Here is a 22,859-nt window from a genome sequence, read left to right on the forward strand (position 1 = left end):
GAATTAGTTGATCCCAACTAGAACTGTCACCGGATGGAGAGTTTGCATGGACTATCGCAAGCTCAACACAACCACTTGCAAGGAACATTTCCCTATGCCCTTCATTGATCAAATGCTTGATAGGCTATCGGGGCGTTCCTACTATTGCTTCCTTGATAGTTATTCGGGCTACAACCAGATCAACATTGCTTTGGAAGATCAGGAGAAGACCACTTTTACTTGTCCTTATGGGACGTTTGCATTTAGCCGGATGCCTTTTGGTTTGTGTAATGCACCAACCACTTTTCAAAGGTGCATGATGTCAATCTTCTCTGACATGGTAGAGGATTTCTTGGAAGTGTTCATGGATGACTTTTCTATTGTGGGTGATTCGTTTGAAGATTTCCTTGGCCATCTGGGTCAAGTGCTAAAAAGATGTGAGAAGACAAATCTCGTGCTAAATTGGGAGAAGTGTCATTTTATGGTAAAGGAAGGAATCGTTCTCGGTCACAAAATCTCTGAAAAGGGAATCGAGGTCGATCAAGCAAAAATTGATGTTATTGCAAAACTTCCACCACCTATCTCGGTCAAAGGTGTCCAAAGTTTCTTGGGACATGCTGGGTTCTACAGGTGCTTCATCAAAGATTTCTCCAAGATTGCCAACCCAATGTGCAAGCTTTTTGAAAAAGAGGCGAAGTTTGCATTTGATGATAAGTGTCGGAAGGCGTTTGAGGAGTTAAAAGAGCGTCTCACTACTGCTCCTATTATTGTTGCTCCTGACTGGTCCCTGCCATTTGAGCTGATGTGTGATGCTAGTGGTTTTGCAATAGGTGTTGTGCTCGGGCAGAGGCACAATAAAATTATGCACCCGATCTATTATGCAAGCAGAACACTGAATGCTGCCCAGATGAATTACACAGTGACGGAGCAAGAGATGCTTGCCATTGTGTTTGCTTTTGAGAAATTTCGGGCCTACTTATTGGGGTCCAATGTAGTGGTTTACACTGATCATACAGCCTTGAGATACCTCATGGCAAAGAAGTAATCAAAGCCGCGACTGATCAGATGATTGCTATTGCTGCAAGAGTTTGATTTTGAGGTGAAGGATCGCAAGGGCACTAAAAACTAGGTTGGTGACCATCTCTCTCGACTTGAAGAGGCTGGGAGACCTTCTGATGAGCTTGATATAGATGATGTTTTTCCGGATGAGAGGGTGTTGGCTGTGTCAATGGAGGTGGCACCGTGGGATGCTGACATTGCCAATTATTTGGTAACATGCATAGTTTCAGAAGATATCAAGGCCTACCAAAAGAAGAAATTCTTGCAGGATGCTCGGCAGTACTATTGGGATGAGCCTTATTTGTTCCGAACATGCGCTGACAACATCATTCGGTGTTGTGTTCCTGAAAGTGAAGTGATGGCGATTCTAAATGCGTGCCATGACTCTCCTGTTCATCATAGCGGAAATCGGACTGCGGCTAAGGTACTTGAGTGCGGCTATTACTAGCCGACCATTTTTCATGATGCTAATCTATTGGTGCGGTCCTGTGATCAATGTCAAAGGCAAGGGAACATTGGCAGAAAGCAAGAGATGCCTATGAATTTTGTTATGGAGGTAGAAGTGTTCAATGTCTGGGGGATTGATTTTATGGGACCCTTTGTGAGTTCGGGTGGCATGAAATACATTTTGGTTGTTGTGGACTATGTGTCAAAATAGGTAGAAGCGGTGGCTTTTCCTAATAACGAGGCAAAGAGTGTTATGGGGTTCCTTAAGAAGAACATATTTACTCAATTTGGTACTCCGAGGGCTATAATCAGCGATGATGGATCCCACTTTTGTAATAGAGCCTTGCGGGATTGATGGAGAAATATGGTGTAAAACATAGGGTGGCAACACCTTATCATCCTCAGATAAGTGGACAGGTTGAAGTGTCAAATAGGGAGATCAAGAGTATTCTAGCAAAAACAGTGAATGCAAATAGAACTGATTTGGCCCGCAAGCTCGATGATGCTCTATGGGCATACCAGACTGCTTTCAAGACTCCGATTGGGACTTCACCCTTCAAGCTTGTGTTCGAAAAAGCTTGTCACTTGCCGGTTCAGCTTGAGCACAAGGCTATGTTGGTGCTGAAGAAACTGAATATGGATTGGGAGGAAGCAACCAAGCTCAGGTTGTTTCAACTAAATGAGATGGATGAGTTTCGGTACCAGGCATATGAGAGTTCAGCAATTTATAAAGAAAGGATGAAGCAATACCATGACAAGAAAATCCTGACGCGAGAGTTCTACAAGGGTGACCCTGTATTGCTGTTTAACTCTCGGTTGAAGTTGCTGCCTGGTAAGCTTAAATCAAGGTGGTCTGGTCCGCTTGAGGTGGTAGGTGTTTCGCCCTATGGAGCGATTGAGTTAAAGTCTGGAGATGGAACTCAGACATTTAAGGTGAATGGGCAGAGATTGAAGCACTATCATGGGATGGTTTCGGAGGATAGGATTGTTGACCGATACAGGTTGAAGCACCTCGAAATGAACAATGATCTGGTGTACGCAGATCAAGAGTGAATGGCTACCACCGTCATGCCGCGACGTTAAATCAAGAGCTTCTTGGGAGGCAACCCAAGTGTAATATTTATTTTTCTTTTGTTTGTTTTTTATTACATATAGGGTAATGGTTGTTTTGGTGCAGGAATATATTGCAGAACATATTGCTGAACAGCAGGTAAGTCGAGTAGTAAGAGACTGTTTCGCAGCATTGCAAAATACCCCTGTAGTTTACGGATCGTATTTCACAATACGGCTTGTAAAATGGGGCGTATTTAACAATGTCACAAAACAGTAAGCACTATAATGCAACATTAAAGTTTACGACCATGGAAGACGGACCGTATTGTGAAATACGGTCCGTAAATCTGATCGTAATCTTTCATGAGACAATACAGTGTACTGCCCACATCAACATCTCTAAATACGGGTCGTAAATCACTTTATGTACTGTATTTAAAATAAAACAAAAAAAATGATTCAAATACAAGAGAGGGCAACTATTTAAATCAAGGGCAGAGAGAACTGTTTCATCCCATTAACTTCCCCCTCCATTAACTTCCCTCCAGTAACGTCCCTCTTTAACTTCCCTCCTTCTTCTAAACCCCCACGATTTCCCACCAAAAACCCATCATCTTCCATTTTCTAAACTCCATAAATACACACCTCACACTCAAAATTTGAAATCTCACAAAATTCGAAGTTGCTCTGCCCTAGGTTTAAATTTGGTTGTGATTGAAGTTGTGCTCTCAAAGTCTTTGCTTATTGTGATATGTTGTTTCATCATAAAAAGTTATGATTGACACTCCCCAATCTTCTTGTACAACAGTGAGTTTGAACTTGGTGGTAAGTGTTAATTAGGCTAGGTTTTGGGAAATTAAGTGCTTGTTTACCTTGGTTAATGATCTTGTATGGGGATAACAATGCTAAATTATTTTAATTCTCTTGGGAAGTTGTTAATAAAACCTAAATGGGTTGGAATGCCCTTGAACTCACCTCCATTCAACAAAGAAATTTCACACATGAACTCTCCTCGGGATTGGACTCTTTCTGACAGCCCTTTTGCCAGCGTAGATGAATGGCATTCCATACCTTAAAATTAAAAATTTGAAGTTTTGGTCTACCCACCAATAGCTTGACTCTTGAGGGATTAATGAAAAATTTGTAGAAAATTGGGTGAAGTCTGAGTAACCTAATCCCCAAAACAATGTGAAACCGGGATGTGTAACGAAATCCAGAAATCAAAACATGTTCTAGGTCTGTGGTGCAAAAAACGATCTCACTATATTGATAGTATTTCAATTTACGGTCCGTCTTTAAGCATTCACGAAGGGACAGAAAGGTCTCCAAGAAAATGAGCAATTTACGATATCAGCTTACGGACCGTATTTCAGTTTACGGTCCGTCTTATGAGTTTACGATCACAGACAGAACACAGTTTTTGTGTAGAGTCAGTTTGTCTTATTTTTTATCAGATGTTCCATGGTAGCTAATATGATGTGTCCTCTGTAGGAATGGGTCAGAAAAGGAGTTCAAGGAAAGCGGGGGCCAAAAGCACTGGCACAAGAAAGAAAGAAAGCGCTCGGATTCGAGGTTGGTAGATCAACCCTCCAATTCGGAAGGGGAAGAATCAGGATCCGAGTGCGCAGAAGTTATACCGCCACCAAAGCTCAGGGGGCCCCCACGCAAGGCAAATCGGCAAGGCCATCACAACCCCCACCTATGACCCCATCCAAGTCTGCGTTGGAAGCCTCCCAGTCTGAAGAGGGGGATTCTGACGCATAAGTATCAAGCAGGGGGGCAGCCCACCAAACGGATCAAGAGAGTGACTCAGTAGGGCCAAGTGATGGCAATGATCTGGATGATGATACACCGCTAGAGGGTCGTAAACTGGCCGTCAGGACCAAACGGCTGGAGGAAGAAAAACTTCGATTCTCGGTCAAAGGGTCAAAGAAATTGTATGACCAATGGATGGCTGGGACAGAAACTGGGGGACAGCCGCAGCGAAAAATATTTGAGGAGCGGCGACTGATTTTCGATGGTATCTCGGCTCATCCACAGCTGGATGATACCATCAAAATGTACAAGCTGGATGTTTTCACTCATGAGTCGGGAAACTATGCTCCGTACATTGTGCGAGAATTCTATGCATCATATGGGGCTGTGCTGATGTCGATGAAGAAGTCGAGTCGTGCTTGGCATGAGATACCCATTCTGGAGAATGTGACAGTCCGGAACTCACTTGTCGATATTTTCTCCAAAGCCATCAACAGAGTTCTATTCGGTAATGATTTTGTGGCGCCTCTGATCTGAGCTTGTTCCTAGACAAACGAGACAGGAAAAACTAGAAATCGGTGAGGTAATGGATTGCTGCGATTATCACATCTGAGCCATATCAGCAAAAATGGACTAATGATGGGAGAGTCAAGATTGCTAAAAGTTGTTTGTCCACGGAAGCTAGGTTTTAGTGGACGTTGCTTCGGTACAGGATCACTCCAACTCAGGCGGATAATACCCTCTCCACCAGTCAGGCAGTCACTATTGCCTCGTTGATATCAAAGTATCCGATGAATATTGGGGAGCTCATTGCTGAGGAGCTGCATGTGCGGGCACACAAGCCCAACCAGAACATGGTATTTCCGTGTCTTATCACGAAATTATGTAGACGGGCAAGGATATTTCAGCCTCTAGAATGGGACGGCACCATCACTGCTGCTCGTATGGGGGATTGGAGGAAGAATAAGGTAAAGGGCAAAAAGGACCACGAGGCAGATCAGTCCGGTGATGACGACGACACTCAGTTAGAGTTGAGTCCGAGCCATGCTTGTGGGACTGACCCAGTAGAGTCCGAGATTGGTGTTGCTACTACTGAGACTGTTGCTCCCACTATAGGTGTCACAGATACTATCGATACACCGGCTATTGCAACCACACTGGGTGTTTCTGAGGCAAGGCCTCCACCACCACCTCCGGCCACACAGGGCCATCCTTCGGGGTGGGGAGTCTGTCTCATTGAGGAGTGAGTTGGATAAGCTGAAGAAGGAGCTTGAGGCACTCAAAGGGCAAGGTATGGTAGCCGCACCAGTGCCAGCACCACGTGCCATTTTGCCTAATACGTTTAAGGTGCTGGATCTGATGGATTCTGAGGAGGAGGCGGAGGATGCCAAACCCTTTGTTCGTGATACAGGGAAGAGGGTCCATGAGCCATCTGAGGACCCAGAGGAGTTGGCCAAGAGCTTAAAGAAGATATAGGAGAAGGAAATGCAGTAGGCAATTTTTTATTCATTAGTTGACCCGCGACGCCAACCAGGAGAGTCCACGAGTCAACCGCCGGATACAGCGGACCAGTCGTGAGTTTCGCACAACACCAAGGGCGCCAAGGTACCACCTCTTTCCCTCATTCTTATAAGTGGAGCACTGAGACAGTATATATGTTTAGGAACCCCCTTGGCTTTTCTTTGTCAGAGTTCTTTTCCTGAGGGGGGTTTTATTTTGTTAAAACTGGCATGTTTAGGATGTTTCTTAGGTTGAGTAGAGTAATTTTGACTTATTTGATGTTACTTTGTAACTGATGGCATGTGTTATGGTTTGTTGGAAATTTTGGACCCCTCGAAAATTTGAAAAATGCATACTTAGAACAGTTATTGGTTGACATGATTGATTCTTTATATGACATTATGATTATTGGGCTATTGTGTGTGATAAATGACTACTTAGGAGGTCACAAGTGTAAAAATAATTGTCCTTATGCCAATGTGTGTGCGAGTTGTTAGTTTAATTCTGTTTAAGCATGTATAATCTAGAACTTGCCTGGTTGGTCTTGTTTGAAATCCGAAAGTTAGTTTGGTTGTGAAATGGTCTTAGGCTTTCTTTGTGTAAATAGTCACTTTGCCTAAATAAGCCTTACCAAAAGCTGAAAATATCCCTAGTTTCCCTTTTTGAGCCTTTTGACCTTTTTCTTGGCTAGCCAAATATGAAACCTCATCCGTTGTGCAATTTATCCATCTTCGCACCCATTCCCTCCTTGATGCTACTAGATAGATGAGGCAAAGTGTTTAAGTTGGGGGTGAATTAAATGTGAAGTAGATGTTAAAAACATAAGTTGGGGGTGGTGGAGTTTGCGAGTGGAGATTCGATGTGGTAGTTTCATATATATATATATATATATATATATATATATATATATATATATATATATATATATATAAATCAGAAAAATTTAACACAAAAATATTTGCAAGTTGGACAGGAATAAAACCACATCGAGTTCGAAAACTTGAAAGAAAATAAAGGGGTTGGAAAGAAAAGAGGTGAATCAAGGGGAAGAGATGTTGTAGTGTTCAAGGAGGGTGAGTCACTATTATCCAAAAAGTATCCTACCCGTCCCTAAGCCTACAATACAAGCCAAAACAAGACCTAATGTGATCACAACCGAACGAGCCTAGGATGAAAACATAGAAAATAAGGGCAAGCCTATGGTATTTGCATGTGTAGATATGAATTTCTTTGTGAGTGTGAGTGTTTTTCTCTTCTCTTTCATCTTCGTCCAAGTCTTATTGTATATATGTGTGTTGGGAAATTCTTTGGTCTATGTGAGGGCATAAGGATGAGAATTGAGCAAAATAAAGTGACTCCCTAAAGTAGCGTTTGGGTGCATCATAATGTGTTCGATAATGTAATATCATGCATTGAAGCTTCATTGTTAGTCATAGCATTCTTGAGTATGTATATTGCTTTGAAATAGAAAATCAGGGTGGTCCTTTGAAGAAAGACATGCATGCCGGTAGTTCAGAGTCAAAACCAATGTAGACATTGTTATTCTATGATATCTAGGTGTAGATTGAGTCGTTGTTTTGTATGGCTTTCTTGAGGACAAGCAAATATTTTAAGTTGGAGGTGTTGATGTGGCGTGATTTTACGCCACAAATCGATGCTTTTCTGCTATAAGTTTTACTTGTTTTTAAGTAATTCTATGTGATTTTACGTGGTTTTTAGTGTTTTTCAGGAAACAAAATAGATTTGGAATGAAAACAGTTGAAAGTGCAGTAGTGGTCGTAAACTCAGTTTACGGTCCGTATTCTCAAATACGTGTTGTATTCCATTGGCGTATTAAAGAATAAGAGAACCAGAAAGGTAGGCTGAGGACATGGTGATTTACAAACAACTTTTACGGACCGTATTCCACTTTACGGTCCGTATTTCAAAGCGTATTTAACCATTCGAGCATTCGGCAGAAAGTCGGAGTTTTGGAAGTTGAAAGACGACTGGGCAGTTTACGGGCCGTAAACCAATTTACGGTCCGTAGTTCAAGAGATTGAAGTTGCTCAAAACTGGAAGGATGACTTGGTCGTAAACTGGTTTACGGTCCGTATTTCACTTTACGGGCCATATTTCGTATCGACGGGGACCAAAGTGCAAATCTGCAACTTTCACGTTTTCAGAACCTATAAATAGTCATTGTAGGGTTTTAATAGTTACGAATTATTATATTTTGACCTTTGGCTTAGAACATTAAATATTCTCTAGTTTTTGAAGGTTCAAACATCAATTCAAGTATTATCAATTCCTCTTTTCTTCCAAAGTAAGCAATTATGAATTCTTCAATTTCTTATTTCTTGTTTTTTGTCATGAGTAGCTAAATTCCCTTACTAGGGTTGTGAACCCAATGATGGGTGTTTTGTGAATGGGTTTGTGATTGATAAACACATAATGAATTATTAGGGTTTATTTATTCTTCAATCTTCATTCATAATTAATGGTTGCAAACATTGATTAAAGCCATAAACCTTGATTTATTTGGGAAAATAATTAGGGTTGGTAAGAATAAATAACAAGGACTCAAAGCTTTAAACTTTGTTTAATAAATTCACTTAGGAATAAGAAGAATTTACTTGCATGATTAATCGTTCTTCATAGTTACTTTCTTATATTTGGGAAAATCATAGAAAGAGATAATCTTTATTTATTGGGAAATAGTAGAGATTCATATAGAGATTAAGTGCATTCATATAATGATCCATTAGAAATATATCAAGATCAATACCCATGATCATACACCCTATCTAACAGGGACACAACCTTAGTTTCTTTTACCATAAATTTCCACCAAAGCAAGTAGATAGCAATTAGTTATAGAAAAACCAATTATTACCAAAATCATCGGATTAAGACATTAGACCTAAGCTTAGCATCCTACGACTTTAGTAACCTTTTCACACCATTTTCCCTGTGGGATTCGACCTCAACCTTCTTGGGTTACTATATTTGACAACGTCCACGTTATACCATTAATAGGTGTAATTTGAGCGTATCAAGTGTACACAAGGAAAATCACCAATGGAATTATACTTAGGATCATTAGCTTAATGGACATTTTATATTACGCTAGGATTCTTCATACTTAAATTCATCATCACCATTAACATACTCGTATTGTATCTCTGTATAGTCATGGACTCATAGTTTCCATCATATAGGAAGATCATGGAACATTATGAAGATTCATGCCTTAGAAGGAAAGGATTAGCCTTACATACCTTTTCGTCTAGCTACTCTATCGCTTGAACGTTCCTCTCCAATATTCACGTTTCTGCCTTCAAGAGAGTTTATACTCATATTAGATAATCGATAACGTAAGCGCATTTAAACTAAGCTAGAGAATTTTGAGCAGCATCTCCTTTATTACACTACTTTCTCCATATTATATATCAACTCCCAAACGTCAATAACAACATTCATAATATCATTATCCAATTCCCACAATTTCCTCTCAAGGTCATTCATAATCATGACCATAGCACAACTTTACATTCATTCTCATCTAATGTTTCTATCATGGTCTTGACATCATTGATAACGTAATTACAATCTCAACATATCAATATCCATGATTCATATCAATCTACTACTCACAATTGACACTAATCTCATATGTTGTAACCTATTTTTCCCTCTTCTTCCATAGTTGTCACGACCTAACCCCATAGGCCATGCTTGCCCGAGCTGGACACTAATATACGTACATGTTAGATATAGCCAAACTGAAACAATGAGTAATGTGGAAACTTGCAAAAGAACTTCGAAGGTTCATAACGTCATCATATATATATGCCCAGATAACTGTCTCCTAAGGAGTCACAACTGATCAAATCATAAAATGATACGCAAGCCTACAAGGCTGCTACTACATACGAACATATCCATAGCACATCGTATAGACACAGCTGAACAAACTTATACACAACCCACACACATGTCTACAGACCTCTAAGAGTATCGATAGCGAAATATGACGGGACAGGGCCCCGCCGTACCCCTGGGTAAACATATACGTACATCATAAGATTTGTACCAAAAGTCTAGGCTCCGGAACAACAGAGCTCTCCAAGACAGCTGAGTGGAAGTCCTATGCTGAAGGGTCACCAAATCGACTATCTGTACCTGCGGGCATGAAACACAGCCCCCCGAAGAAAGGGGGTCAGTACGAGATATGTACTGAGTATATAAAGCATGAAATACAATAAAGAGGATCATAACTGAAATAGAGATTACCGGAAACAAGTATGACTTTTAAAATATCAATACACTTGCCTTATGAAATGAAAATCATGCATATCAATATCATACATCATATCCGGCCCATTATGGGACTCGGTGAATAAGGCCGCCACATACCATCCTTGGCGCCATAATCACATCATCATATCATCACATCATCACACCATCACATCATATATGTATATATATATATATATATATATATATATATATATATATATATATATATATATATATATACCGTATCCCGGCCCTCTAGTGAGGGACTCGGTGAACAATGCAGTGAAACTGTGCACAAGAACGTATCCTGGCCCGGGACTCAGTGAAAGATGTATTGAGCATGCACGAGCAGAGTAGTGAGCAACCATATGCAAACTAAGTCATATCTGAGACTCGATATAATAATCAAGATGAACTATCATTTGAAAATCAAGACAATAATCATATAAAGTACCCTTCGAATGTCACAATGGATTATATCAAAATAGAACTTCTGGAATCATAGACACGTATTAAGACATAATGAAATAGCTTCTGGAAATCAAGAACATTAGCCATCCTAGTGGCTCTAAGAATAGGAGCTTCTTCGGAGTCATATATATATACGTCGTCTGTTCATTTCACAAAGATCATGCCAAAAAAGAAAGAAGGGTTAGCCTTACATACCTTTAACGCTTATTTAAATGTCCAACGTCTACTTCTCGAGCTCGTAGGTCTAAAATTAAGATAACATAAGCCACAGTTAGATCATCCACATCACTTACTAACCAATCCAAGTACGAATGAAACTTAACGAAATTCGGGCAGCATTTCCCCTGAAAACTTAACAATCCTCCAGATTCCAATTTAGCCAAACATCAATCAAAATACCAACAACAACAACACCAACAATTTCATATCAAACTATAATTAAATCCATTCTTAAGTCACTTCCAAAACAGCCCAATATACATTCGTATACTAATGCTTGTATACACTTCTTTATTTTCGTATATCTATAGCATAACAACAAACAAAACAACAACAACAACAACTACATCCAATCCCACGATATTCCAGCCCACAAACCATTCATAACAACCACCAAACAGTCCCAAAATATTGTCACAAAACAGCCACGAAAATCATATAAAAACAGCCCGGTATACGCTTTGTATATGATATCTTCATACACTTTATTCTCCCAAATTCAAGAACAGCAACTTGTCAAAAACATCAACAATTATTATACATCATAACTCAGCTAATTCCATCCATTTAGTCCAACTAAAACAGCCCCCAATCCATAAATCTCAATAAAACAACAAACGAATTTATAACGCTATTTTCTCCGTTCTAATCTGCTAAAACTCTAAATAAACTTATTAACAATGAAAAGGGGACCTTAATCTTACCTTAAGTATGCAGCAACCACATCAACACTCTTCTTCTTGGCTGATTTTTAGTTCAAATTGAAGGCAACGCAACGTACAACACTTTTCTCTTCATGAGCTTCGGGATTCGGGGCTCGAATTTTGATCAACACTTGGTTTTTCTCTCTAAGGCTTTCCTCCCTCTCTCTCTCTCTAGAATTTTCTGGGTCTTTTTGGTCTGAAAATAAGGGGGAGAAGGCTGAAACATCCCTTAAATAACAAGGGAAATGGTCCTGACCCGGATTGGAATCGGGTTGGGCCCATTTCACTGCCCAGCTTGACCTTTCTGCCTTAAAACGTCCATAACTCTTTATCCCGATGTCACATACAGGCCCACGACCTATGGTTGGAAAGTTATTTAAATCATCTACAACTTTAATATTAGGAGTTTTCCCAAATTCCCAAATAATGATGGGGTTATGGCCTCCCAAAGTCAGATCACCCGAAAACGTAACTTAAAAACATCTTTTTGGAGGGCTTACACTTGGATTTGGCTCAAGGGTCCTTCTTGAGTTGTGTTTAACTTCATATATATTGTCCATATAGCTTATCATATGTCCTTTATAAAAATCCCATCATGTGGGCCCCACCTCATCTTACGGTTACGAGGGCTATATATCTTTTAACGTATTATTCCAATCATATTGTACGAATTCCAAATATCATACTCATGCTACTACAGTAGAATTTCATTCTTTATACTTGTGATATTTGCTCCTCCTCGAGCTCATATTAAGCCGTCTGTAGCCTTAGTAACACGAAATTTTCTGGGGTGTAACAATAGTCCAAGTGTTTCAACCTTTCAATACCTTAAACAAAATGAAATAATCATAAAACTCACCTTTGAATGTGTAGGAACGGGTTTTGGTTGGCAATACTTCACTTGAAGAAAACCATAGCTTCAACTTCCAAGGGATTTCTTGTATATATTTTTCTCATCGTATGTGTGTCTTTTGTGAAAAATACTCTCTTAAAATATTTGTTGATGATGACATACTATGAGTAAACTTTATATAATAGTTTGAGTGAAGCTATACTATTAATTTGTTTTTACTATTAGTTTGTTTTTTACATGACGAAATGACTTATTGAAAAATTAGTAATACTCTTATAAGCTATGAAAATTATTTTCTATCTTAAAAATTTTGGAAATGTGGGGGTTGCAGGTCGTATGAGTTATGAATTTTTTTTTTTCTATCTTAAACTTTTGAAATTGTGCGGGTCATGGTATCTTACTAGAGTCATGTTGAGAGAATTTTTAAAAGTGATAAAATTTTAATCTTGTTGTTCAAATTGATTTTGAAAATTAGAATTTGTGGAGTAGGAAAAGGATAAGGATAGAAAAATATTTTGGTGAGGATTTTCATAGTTATCTTGTTGATAATGATCCTAAAATATATTATGGTGTTATTTCTTTTCTTGGTGTATTATTTTGGAGAGAAACAACTCATGATAATGTGTTATGATGAATTAATATTTGTTGTACTAGAGAGGGTACAATAATGCTTAGTGGATCTCAAAATCGACGAGTGATTATATGTGTTTACCAATTGTGGGTGTGTAATAATATGGTTTGGAGTTGGCTAGTAATGAGGCTAAGATACTTCTTAGTGAGTATTGAGGTTGGGATAAAACCATCATGTCTATATGTTGTGGTTTCCAAGCTACGTTAGCTGTAGTGGAAAAATAAAACTTTCAATGGAAAAATAAATAGACACATCCTTTTGAGACGTAAAGTTACAAAACAACGTAGTTGTAAGATGAAATTATTTCATGAGTTTATGTGATGTCTGAGGTGAATTTGGCCGATTCACAAGACTAAAAGAAACATGGAGGGGAATAAGACTTTTTTTGTCAATTTGAAAAGATTAACAATGATGGTGACCCAACCTATGTGATTGGAGATCCCATGAATTAGGTTCATATGGGTAATAACAAGTCATTAGTTGATCAAAGTGCACTATTAAATTACGTTCCTTCCTATGGTATTGAATATAGTGCAATACTGCAAGGCAAAATGAGGTTGAGTTAAACTCTTAATCCAATTCATATCCTTTATAGGTGGTATATTGCTCTGCAGAATACACTTGATGATTGGAACTATATGAGTGTGGAGTGGTGCCGATCCTATGAAATTGTGACAGATTTCTAGAGCACTCATGAATACCAGGACACGCGCATGGCCTTTTACCGCAAAACCGTGATAACGACAAAGATTGTGCGAGTATAATGTGATAGAATAAGACTATGGGTTTACAAAAGAATTCTTGGTTCATATAAGTTCTAAACTTCACCAATTATTCTGTAAGTTTAATCTTATTTTGTCTAAGTTTGGTTCATAGTCTACGAAACACCAGATTCGACGCATTGTACTCATATCTGAAAATCTAGCAAAACTTCTTATTTCATTCTATACTTTATCTTTTTGAGGTAGTGCGGGATTGTTGAAAAAATAGTTATGCATATCTCAAAAAGAATTATAGTATCGCCCATTAAAATTGTAAGACAAGTTTTGCCACCTTTCAATAGCCTTAATTGATGTTATTGTGGGAAGAATAAGTGAGCAAAATTGTCAATTACCAACATTTACTTTCCCACCTTAAATGTCACAACCCAAACCGGAGAGTCAAGACGGGCGCCCGAAGCTAACCTACCGAGCACCTCTCTACTACATCACATAGTCATATCTAGATGGGCCACAATGATAACTCATGAAAATCATAACCTGAAAGAGACACCATTTCAATAGATATATGCATGTCTATATAAACATCATAGCCTATGCCTATGTGTACAAGCTGACAAGGCTACTAAAATGATATACAAAACATGAACCGATGAGGTTACAAACATCTAGCTATGTACATCTGTCTACGAGCCTATACAAGGAGTGCATAACATCATAAAGACGGGACAGGACCCCGCCATTCCCATATGTACACAAAAGAATAGTACTATCTAATCTGCAACTCCACAAAAAATAGGGCGCTCCTGTACAATTATTGAAGAAGCAACCTAGGGGTCTGGTCCGTCTCCCTGTCTACCTGCAGGCATGAGTGCAGCGTCCACAAACAAAACAACGTCAGTACGAATAATGTACTGAGTATGTAAGGCATGAATAACAGCATAATGAAAATATGGAGATAACATGAGATAAAGAGATCAATTTATGCCTCATAATACATCTCAAGGTGACTGTCATGCATACTTAACCTTTCTCTAAAGGAAACATTCCATACATACATATATAGTGATATTGTACCCGGCCATATAGGCTTGATGTCTCCCGTACCCGGTCATAACAAGGGTCGGTGTTATCCGTACCCGGCCATAACAAGTCTCGATGTTATCCTTACCCAACTGTAGTACTGTGCACAATAGATACCATATCTGGTCATATAGGCTCGGTGTCAGAAAATAACTATATAAACATATATATCAAGCATGAGAATCCAAAGGAAACATTACAATTCTATCGGAGTGACATAAAGTCGGTGAACCTCCGATTACCATTATGGAATCATCATTATCACTATGTCTTTCCTTAAAGGGCCAAGTATCATAAGATGAGATCAACGACGATGAACAAGATCAAAAATATCATGAGCACATCAAGAACCATAAGCTTCTAGCATTGGTAGGAATAGGGGCATTTTGGATATCATATATATGGGTTCACAACAAAGGAATCATGCCTTAAGAAAGAAAGGGTTAGCCTTAACATACCTTTACGTCTTCTTAATTAATTAGCGTTCTCTTCCCAAACCCGCAAATCTACATTCAAGAGGATTCATACTAAGGTTAAGTCTTAAAAATACTCTTAAGCCAAACTAGAATGATTAGCGAGCTAGCGGAATTTGGGCAGCACTTCCTGTATTTAATCGACTTCCACCAAACTCCAAAGAAACTCCCAAACATAAATAATAAAATCAAAAATACCATAATCAAGGAATTACATTCAATTTAATCTCAAATTAAACCAAAATCCCCTTTCAAGTTCACCTCATAGTCATCAACTTCAATTCAACACTTTATGACTTCTCTTTTACGATTCTTTCCTCTCTAAAACGTGCTAAACCTTTAAATCAACTTAATCATATAAATAAGATGAAGAAAATACCTTATAATAGAAGAGATTTACCTCACTCAACTCTTCCCAAGATCAAGTTCATCACAACATTGAAGAGAAGCAAGAACATTCATCTTCCATAGATTATCTTGAGGTTTTGATGTTTGAGTTTCTCTCTTGATGGTATGGAAGGTTTTGGAATATTGTAGAACCTTCAAGAAATCTAAAGAACTCTCTAATAATGTTTGGAAATAAGTGTGGGAGGTGGATATGAAAATGGGATCTTTTGGGACTTAAAAAGGTCTTAAAATCGTCCCCCTGCTACAATTTACGGTGGAGATGCAGCTCAGCATAATGGATATGCGGCCGCATCTCCCCTTCTCTGCTTGGGGAGGAGGTTTGAAAGTGAGGCCAGCCATTTTGGTGAGTTTGCAGCCAGTTTGCAGCAGCATACTGGTCCACAAACTCCGATTTTTTGCGAAAATGCGTTCTTTCGATTCATTTGACCTCGAACCCTTATGGAACCTTCTTATAACTTGTATAGAACTTTATTAACCATCTAACGGGCCCTATAACTCCCCCTCAAGGTAATGCTAAGAAATGTACAACTTAATAACACGAAATCTTCCTAAAACATCACTCAAGTTTCCAATCCCTCAACGAACTTACTTCCGCCGATTCATTTAAATCTGAAAGCTTAAGGTACACACTTAAAATTATAAAATACCCTCCTTAACCTTGTAAGGGATTCATGTCCACTTTATACTTGCGTTAGTTTACTCATAATGCAAATGGCACGAAATTTCCAAACTGTAACATACTTCCACTTTTAAGAACATTCGTCCTCAAATATTAGATCCTTAGGGATTCTACAAAAATTTCGCCAGAGTTTCCCCTGTAACTATACCACTATCATCCTGTCACAATAACCCAAAATATACAATGCCTTACAAGGCTACAACAAGAATAGCAATAATGGCCACACACGACCAAGAAATCATAAAAAGGAAGCACCACGTACCTGAAAACAATGGTGGCTCTGTCTGAACCTCCTCTGGGAGTGGAAACAAATATGGATACTTGGAATTCATATCTTCCTCAGCCTCCCAAGTCATTTCTTCCCTATTATTATTTCTCCATAGAACTTTAACTGAAGCTACATCTTTAGTTCTTAGTCTCCGAACTTGTCTATCGAGGATTGCAATGGGGACTTCTTCATAGGATAATTGCTCGCTGACCTGGACATCATCCACAGGTAAAATTCTGTAAGGATCTTCAATACACTTGCGAAGCATTGACACATAGAAAACTGGGTGGACTGACTCTTAGTCCGAAGGTAGATCTTACTTATAAGCCACCTAGCCTATCTTGCGTACAATCTTGTAAGGCCCAATATACCGAGGACTAAGTTTACCCTTTCTACCAAATCTCATGACACCTTTCATAGGTGATACCTTCAAGAATACCCAATCATTAACTTGAAATTCTAAGTCTCATCAGTGATTATCTGCATAAGAGTTCTGACGACTCTGAGCTGCCAATAATCGATCTTGAATAAGCTTAACCTTTTCCACTGCTTGCTAGATAAAATCTGGCCCTATCAACTTAGTCTCTCCCACTTCGAACCATCCAATTGGTGAGCAACACTTTCACCCATATAGAGCTTTATACGGGGCCATCGGAATAGTGGAATGATAACTATTGTTATAAGCAAACTCATTAAGCAGTAAGTGATCATCCCAATTACCTCCAAAATCTAACACACATGCCCATATCATATCCTCGAGAGTCTGAATGGTACGTTCAGCTTGTCCATCAGTCTGGGGGTGAAATGCTATGCTAAGACTCATCTGAGTCCCCAAACCATTTTGGAAAGACTTCCAGAAATTTGTTGTAAATTGTACTCCTCTGTTAGAGATAATGGATACTGGGACAACATGGAGTCATACCATCTCTTTGATATAAAGCTTTGCATAATCTTCAGCTGAGTATGTAGTTCTGATTGGTAGAAAATGGGCTGATTTCGTAAGTCTATCCACAATTACACATATGGAATCATACTTACACTGAGAACGAGGCAAGCCTGTAATGAAATCCATATTAATTACTTCCCATTTCCAAGTCGAAATTTTCATAACTTGCAATAATCCACAGGGTTTCTAATGCTCAATCTTTACCTGTTGACAGTTAGGACATTGAGCTACGAACTCTGCTATGTCTTTTTTCATTCCATCCCTCCAATAAATCGACTTAAGATCATGATACAATTTTTCGCTCCCGGATGAACAGAATAACGGGAACAATGGGCCTCTTCCAAAATTTGGTGACGTAATCCTGCAATATCAGGAACACTTAATCTACCTCGATATCTAAGAACTCCATCTGCAGAAATCTCAAATGGTGACCTTTTCTTCTGAGGGAATGTATCTCTATAATGAACTAATATGGGATCCTCATACTGGAGTTCTTTCACCTTAACTACTAATGATGAAATGCCTGAATTTTGAATAGTAACTCTTGTCTTGCCCAAGTCCATTAATCGAACTCCTAAGCTAGCTAGTTGTTGAAGCTCATGAGCTCCTATGAGCTAACTCTCTCTTCTCTAGCTAAAAATCACATAAGATACTCATGGATCTACGGCTAAGAGCATCAGCTATGACGTTTGCTTTCCCTGGATGATATAGGATGCTAACATCATAATCTTTCAATAGCTCTAACCATCGCCTTTGCTGTAAATTCAACTCTTTCTGCTTGCAAATATACTGAAGACTCTTGTGGCCTGTATAAATATCAACATGAACACCATACAAATAATGCCTCCACATTGTCAATACATGAATCACAGCAGCCAACTCTAGATCATGGGTCGGGTAGTTTTTCTCGTGTTTCCGCAACTGCCTTGAAGCATAAGCAATAAATTTATCATGTTGCATCAACACACAATCAAATCCCACGCCTGAAGCATCGCAATAAATAACATAGCCCTCCGATCCTTCTGGAAGTGTCAGAACCGGGGCCGAAGTCAATCTATTTTTCAACTCCTGAAAACTGCGCTCACAAGCATCCGTCCATTGAAATTTAGCTGATTTCTTAGTCAGCTTCGTTAGTGGTGCAAAAATAGAAGAAAAGCCTTCTACAAATCTTCTGTAATAACCTGCCAAGCCTAGAAAACTATGAACTTCCGCAGGTGTTGTAGGTCTCGGCCAAGTCTTCACAACTTTAATCTTCTAGGTGTCCACCTAAATACCATTAGCTGAAATAATATGCCCCAGAAAAGTTACAGAATTCAACCAGAACTCACATTTTGAGAATTTTGTATAAAGCTCCCGAGCCTGAAGAACTCTAAGGACAGCACGTAAATGACATGCATATTTTGCCTCAAGTCGTGAATATACCAGGATATCATCGATAAACACAATCACAAATGAATCTAGAAAAGGCCTGAATACACTATTCATCAAATTCATGAACACCGCCATGCATTAGTCAACCCGAACGATATTACCCGAAACTCGAAATGACCATATTTAGTTCTGAAGGCCGTCTTCGGAATGTCCTTCTCTCTAACTCTCACCTAGTGACACCCGGATCTTAATTCTATCTTTGAGAAGAATTTGACACCCTGCAACTGATCAAGTAGATCATCAATCCTTGGGAGCGAATATTCGTTCTTTATTGTCACCTTATTTAGTTGTCTGTAATCAATACACATTCGCAAGGATCCATCTTTCTTTCTTACAAATAACACAGGTGCTCCCCACGGTGATAAACTAGTCCTAATAAAGCCTTTCTCGAGCAAATCCTTCAATTGCTCCTTCAAGTCTTTCAATTCTGCAGGAGCCATTCCATAACGAGGAATAGATATTGGTTTAGTATCTGGTAACATATCAATGGCGAAGTTAATCTCCTGTTCAATCAAATCTGCCATTGCGACGGTCATAGACTATAACCACACAATTTCTATATACCCGACTAGCTATCACTGGGTCACCAACAGGTGTAGACACTTCGAAAGGTTTAATTGACTTAGGTTTCACCCCAAATCGACCAGCAACATAAGGAGTAACATATGACAATGTAGAACCTGGATCAATCAATACATATACGTCATAAGAAGATACTGATAATATACTTGTGACAACATCGGGTGAAGACTCAAGATCCTGTCATCCAGCCAGTGCATAAATACAGTGCTGAGGACCACTCGAACTGGACGCTCCTCCTCTACCTGTACCACAGCCTGCTGGTATCTGTGAGCTTTGCCTTGGAGGGCATACAGATGATGAAGAACCAGCTGTTGATCCTGTGGGTTGGACCATATTATGGCCTGACTGACCGCAGGCATAATATACATCTGAACCTAATCGGCACTGCCCCCAATGTAACTTACCATACTTAGTACATCGTGGTAAGGGTGGTCTCATCTGGCCTGAATCACCTTTATACTGAGAACCCAAAGCTCTGAAACTCTGACCCGGTCTGAAGTGAATAGGTCGATCAAATCTCTGACCCGCAAATTGTGGAGGTGCACTAGCTGCTGAATGGCTTGAGTGCCTAGAATACTACTGCCTCTGACCCCCTCTAAACTCACTCATAGGACCTGAGGATCTGGCCCTCTTACTATAACCCCTATCATGCTCACGCTCACTCCTCCGCTGTTGTTGTTGTTCTTCTAGATCCTAGGCATGGGCCTGTATACGAGAAATATCTATACCTTCTTGGAGTGAGGCTATCAAATATTCATCAATCAAATGTAGCCCCAACCCATTCACAAATTGGTGGATGCTATCTCCCATATCAGCTACCATAGATGGAGCATACCAAACCAAAGAATTAAAATGAAGGCTATACTCTCAGGCACTCAGGTTCCCTATCTGAGGTTCAGGAACCTATCCGCTCTGGCCCGTCGAACCTCTAGCGGCAAATAATGTCGTAGGAAAGCATCCACAAACTCTTTCCATACATGTGGAGGCACGTTAACCCCCGTAGAAGACATCCAGATAGTATACCAGTGAATAACAACATCTCTTAATCTATAAAGGTCCAACTCTACCGACTCAACATCTGAAGCATGCATTACCCGCAATGTTCTCAGCATCTCATCTATGAAGTTCTGCGGGTCCTCATTCGATTTTGACCCAAAGAATTCTGGACGGTCCAAGTTAATGAAATCACGGACTCTAGTACTGACGGCCCTGTCACTATGACCCGTACCCTGCCGCTGGGCATGAGCGGCTACTAACTGGGTTAGCAAATGGATGGCCTCTCTCATCTCTTGACTTGAGGCATCTGGTGGAGGAACTGGGGGTGCTAGAGCTGGAGCTCCTCTTTGCCCCTCTGGAGCGGGTGGGGTGTGAGAGGACTGAGATGGAACCTCATTCTGAGACTCGCCCTCATCTACTTCTATAGGCGGTGCCCGTTCAACTCTCCTACCTGCCACTGACTTTCCCTTCAAGGCCGCAGTAGCTTTTCTCTTCATGTGCATCACTGAAATCATAACACGCCATCAGAAAAGGAAGAGTCCTTACAACATGGCTCTATTGCACGATCTAAGATCGGAAAGAAGGGTCAATCATTCCTAAATGCCCCGCAGCCTCCTATTTATAAGTGTGACGCGCTTCACACTCATAAACAAGACTCTACTAGACACGGTTCGTAGACACACCCTAGGACAAACTGCTCTGATACCACTTTTGTCACGACCCAACCGGAGGGCCATGACGGGCACCCGGAGATAATCTATCGAGAACCTCTCTACTACATCTTATAGTCACATATAGATGGGCCACAAGGATAACTCATGAAAATTATAACCTGAAGGAGACACCATTTTAATAGATATATGCATGTCTATATAAACATCATAACCTATGCTCATTTGTACAAGCTGACAAGGCTGCCAAAATGATATGCAAAACATGAATCGATGAGATTACAAACATCTAACTATGTACATCTATCTACGAGCCTCTACAAGGAGTGCATAACATCATAAAAATGGGACAGGACCCTGCCATGCCCATATGTACACAAAAGAATAGTACTAGCTAATCTGCAAATCCGAAACAAATGGAGCGCTCCTGTACAATCACTAAAGAAGCAGCCTAGGGGTCTGGTCCGTCTCCCTGTCTACTTGTGGGCATAAGCGCAGCGTTCACAAACAAAAGCACGTCAGTACGAATAATGTACTGAGTATGTAAGGCATGAATAACAACATAATGAAAATATGGAGATAACATGAGATAAAGAGATCAATTTATACCTCATAATACCTCTCAAGGCGACTGTCATGCATACTTAACCTTTCTCTAAAGGAAACATTCCATACATACATATATAATGATACCGTATCCGGCCATATAGGTCGGTGTCACCCGTACCCAGCCATAACAAGGCTCGGTGTTATCCGTACCGGCCATAACAAGGCTCGGTGTTATCCGTACCCAACTGCAGTGGTGTACACAATAGATACCGTACCCGGCTATATAGGCTCGGTGTCAGAAAATATCTATATATTCATATATATCAAGCATGAGAATCCAAAGGAAACATTACAATTCTATTGGAGTGACATAAGGTCGGTGAACTTCCGATTACCATTATGGAATCATCATTATCACTATATCTTTCCTTAAAGGGCCAACTATCATAAGATGAGATCAATGACGATGAACAAGATCAACAATATCAAGAACCATAAGCTTCTAGCATTAGTAGGAGTAGGGGCATTTTGGATATCATATATATAGGTTCACAACAAAGGAATCATGCCTTAAGAAAGAAAGGGTAGCCGTAACATACCTTTCCATATTCTTAGTTACTTAACGTTCTCTTCCCGCGCAAATCTGCATTCAAGAGGATTCATACTAAGGTTAAGTCTTGAAAATACTCTTAAGCCAAACTAGAGTGATTAGCGAGCTAGTGGAATTTGGGCAGCACTTCCCCTATTTAATCAACTTCAACCAAATTCCAAAGAAAATACCAAACATCAATAATAACATCAACAATACCATAATCAAGGAATTACATTCAATTTAATCTCAAATTAATCCAAAATCTCCTTTCAAGTTCACCTCATAGTCATCAACTTCAATTCAACACTTTATGACTTCTCTTCTACGATTCTTTCTTCTCCAAAACAAGCTAAACCTTTAAATCAACTTAATCATATAAATAAGATGAAGAATATACCTTATAATAGAAGGGATTCACTTCACTCAACTCTTCCCAAGATCAAGTTCATCACAACATTGAAGTGAAGCAGGAACATTCATCTTCCATGGATTATCTTGAGGTTTTGATGT

This window comes from Lycium barbarum, chromosome 8 (assembly GCF_019175385.1).
Source record: "Lycium barbarum isolate Lr01 chromosome 8, ASM1917538v2, whole genome shotgun sequence".
Lineage (NCBI taxonomy): Eukaryota > Viridiplantae > Streptophyta > Magnoliopsida > Solanales > Solanaceae > Lycium > Lycium barbarum.